A 4,231-nucleotide genomic window follows, 5' to 3' on the forward strand; every position below is an offset into this window, starting at 1 on the left:
TGCTTGTAAAGGAACTGCAAGCAACCCGGCCTACAAGAGCTCATACACTTTCCCAATAGCTTGAAAGGTCAATGCAGTTGCCAAGTAACTCGTCTGACAGGGCATCTGAGGCTGTATAAATCATGCAAAGTCGGTTAATCTAGAGGCAAGTCTAGCAAACAGTGAGTTCCAGAAGAAAGCAACCTGACCAGGAGCTTTGGACATGAAATGTTCAACGGGGTCCATGCTGGGTCTAAGCACTTTTCCAATATGGTCGAATGGCCGTTTCTTGGGTGTGTTGAGGGTAGAGGGCGGTAATCCTCTATGTACATGCATCCATGCATTTCATTGAATGCTCTGCATGAGCGTAGACTTCGTGAGTATGTAGGTTTCTACTGTATCATCCTACTCAAGTGAGCACTCAATGTTTGGGAGTAAGGCTTCCCATGTGTAGTTTTGCACCTGGTCTCAATTTTGTGGCTCCTCCACAACCCCTATTTCCTTGAAGGGGTTACATGCATCTCCTCTATGGTAGTTTCCATCATACACCTCAGCCTAGGGTCCGTGTTCTCTGTGAAACAACGAAACCCATCACCGCTATAGCTATTGTATGGGGACCATGCTCCAGATACCACTTCGACGGGGAGTAAATGTGCAAAAAAATTGGGATGAGATATACCGGGATCATTTTCAGCTAGATAGTCGCGAGGTTGCACAAGGGGAAAGATTTCTCATGCTATGCTAGATAGCTCTGCCTTTCCCCTACTCAGAGTGCATTCTTTGACTACTCCCTCCCTGTGCTCCTCGATAGGAGTCACTGTGCATCCTCACTGTGCTTTTCGTGCACTCAAATCTTCCTTCACGCAAGGGTGTGAGTTGGTGTAAGTAAAAGATTTTTTGGGGGATGGCTGTATGGCTTAGTATGGACCTATTTGTCGTCCATTGCCTTGAAGGTTGTGTTCTTCACTGCAGTCGAGGTGTTAGAGCCCTTCACAGCCTGCTGTCTCCATAGGTCTCACCAGCAGCTTTGGTTAACAGTGTGTAAGTCGAAACTTCCATTTTCCAACCTGGTGTTCAGTGCCCTCTTGGATTCTCCCAATGTTAAGTCAAAACACCATCCCATTTTCCCTCCCTATCATTTCCTTCCCTAGTTATCCCAATTCTTTTCTCTCTCCCAATTAAATAATTTTTCTCTTCCCCCCCCCTTTTTTTATTTTCTCTTTTACTTTCTTAGCCCAATTAATCATCTATAATTTTTTCTTCTTCTTAGCTTACATTCATTTAGATTTTTACCCCTTTTTTAAAAAACCTCTTCAACCCCCCCCTTTTTTTGTTAAAATTCCTTTCTCTTAAACCCCTTTTTCCCCCATTATTTTTATTAATTTGTATTAAAATTCCCCCCTTTTTTTCTCTACAAAGGTTCATTATTTTTGCTCCTTAACCTTTAGACTGATCATGCTAACCTATTTTCCCCCCCATTATTTCTATTAATTTGTATTAAAATTCCCCCCTTTTTTTCTCTACAAAGGTTCATTATTTTCGCTCCTTAAGCTTGATAAGTGTATGGCCAAGCATTGATTTTTATTGTGACTCTGATAACAAGGGGAGGGGTGTTTATGACACCTATCTTCCCAACTAAAGTTCAAACTGGTTCTCACTATTTTGCTTGTTGGATGGTGGCAGGTAGGCAGACTCCCGTCTTCAATAAAAATGATGCTGCAATGACTTATCAAAGCTCAAATTTCCTTTTTTAGAAAAAAATGTTCACCCTCTAGTGATGCTACTTCATTCTTAGTGGATGCTTATTTTAAAGTTTATCTATAAAACAATTCTCATTCCTACTCAAGATTGTCTTCTCTTCACTATGGAAAGGGGTGTTGTAAATGTCTTACACACACACACTTTCCTCCCCTTGCTCTGCAAATAGAGAAAATAGAGGGAATCCAGGGACCCCTTAAGGGTAGACCCCATGACAAACTTTGATATATTAAACCCTGAATCACCATGGGCACTTGGTATAAGCATATACACACATACGTGTGTGCTACGTGGAGGGGCATGACCCACACCAGTGATACGTACCCACCCCGGCATTGAGTGGGACAAGAAGCATACAAATATGATCAAATAATGCATGAGAATAATTAGTGGCCTAAGGGAAACACACGAATATTGTACACCAAGAAAGATTTCGAAGCAATAGACAATTGATTTAGAGGACACAAGAGATTTCTCCCAATTGGAAGCCATTCCCTAGGGGATGACAACCTTATGAGGACACATATGGGGGTTCTCACTCAAGCTTGATTAACAAGTATGAAATTGATCAAGTAACCTTACCATAAACTAGCATCACCCATTCATTTAGAAGATACCTTGAAGGTTGATAGGACGGTGGCTAAGGGGTTGCTATGAAGGTTGATAGGACCATCGACCCAATTAAGCATGGCTTAACACCATGGACCCCAAAAAACCATGATTAGCTTGGGAGTTGTAATAAAACCAGAATCCCCCACTATGAGGTACACTTGGACATGCCGAATGCATTTATTGGAGACCTTGACATGACTCTGGGGCACGGATCCCTTCCTGTGCTCTGAAGCATGAACCAAATACTAATGAGAGTACTGGACCTGAGTCCATGACTCCCATGATACGTTCAAGGAGAGAGAAGGTGGTGGCGAGTCCACCGTCGCAGGCTATGTAGCGGCGCTCAATGTTTGAGCTACAGAGGATCCATGGACTTTGGGGAAGCAAAAAGAGCAGTCACCAGACCACGATTAGTGATGATGCAGGAGGGTTGAAGAGGGTCGTGAGGAGGCGACCGCAGACTGTGAGCAGTGAGTGTGGCGGGTGCAAGTATGTGGATGGCAGTATGTTGTAAAGGTAGGAAGAGAAGGGGTAGGAACCATTGTAAGGAGAGGCTCTTGCTTTATAGGCAAGTAAAGTCTAGTTAGGCATGGGTTACGGGAGAGTTGGGGAGATGAGGTGGTGTGGAGCCCGAGGTTCTAGAAGTGTAACAATCAATGCGGAGCCCAAAACAAGGCGTGGCAAGAAGCATAGATCACGCATCGAAGCATGGATGGAAGCATGTATTGAGGTGTGGATGAAGAGCGACACGCATGGGGATTAAGGGGGTTTGGTTTATTTAAATATGGGTAAGTTTAAACAAGAAAAATACGAAAGAACAAGGGGAAGGGGGGAGTTGGGGTTACGTTTCGGGTTAAGTTTGGTAGGGTGCAGGTAAAGTTTAGTAGAGTTACAAAAAAGGTGGAAAATATATTAATATAATTTTGGAAAAAATAATAAAAAATAAAAAGAAAATGAAAAAATTAAAGAGATATTTGAAAAGGAAAAATAATTTTGAAAAGAGGGGGATAAGGTAGTCGGATAGGGGGGTAAAAAAAGGCATAGTGTATTTGGAGGGGAGAGGGTATTAGGAGGAAATGGGAAATATTAAAAAGGTATAAACTAGTAAAAAGGAAAATAAAAGGGAATAATTAGAAGTAAAAAGATTAAAGTGGGAGATAAGGAAGATAAATTAATAATAAAGTAGAGATTTTTTTATATAAGAAATAATAATAAGGAAAAAGTAGTAATTGAAAATTAATAGAAGAAATTAAGAAGGAATTTTAAAATAGGGAAAAAAATTTAAGAGATAAAGAGGTAGATTAGAGAGAAAAGAAAGACAGAAGAAAAAGATGAGAAAAAGGGGGTTTGAGGATAAAAAAGGAAAAAAGGTTAAAGGAAGGTTTAAATAGCTTTAAAAGAAGATTTAAAGGAGAAAAAAGGAAGGGGGACTTAAATGGGAAAATAAACAGGCGGGGAAGGGGGGGGGGAAGGGAAATAGGGTAAAGTGAATATAAAAGGGGGGGGGGAGGAATAGGAAGAGTGTGTGTATGTGTGTGTGTGTATGTGTAGCATGACCCGTCTATGCCAGGTTAGAGACAGAGAGAGAAAGAGAGAGTAGGTTAAAGGAGAGGCTTTAGTATGTGGCTAGGGAGAAGACATTACGACTCTTGATGAGGTTAGGAAGAGGCAGAGGATCCCAACCTTAGTCTTCCCACCACCATCATCACCATGCCCTTCGTCTCCTTGCCATTCATTTTGCCTCCTTGCCCGCACCACCTTCCCTTACTGTCCTTCGTCTTGTCACCACCTCCTCACCAATCCCTCCATCTCCTTGCTACCATTACCTCTCCATCGTTGTCATTTTCCCTCACCTCCTACTTGTTTCAATTCATCTGCTATC

This window comes from Dipteris shenzhenensis, chromosome 9 (genome assembly GCF_047967505.1).
Source record: "Dipteris shenzhenensis isolate YYH24624 ecotype China chromosome 9, Dip_SZ_1.0, whole genome shotgun sequence".
Lineage (NCBI taxonomy): Eukaryota > Viridiplantae > Streptophyta > Polypodiopsida > Gleicheniales > Dipteridaceae > Dipteris > Dipteris shenzhenensis.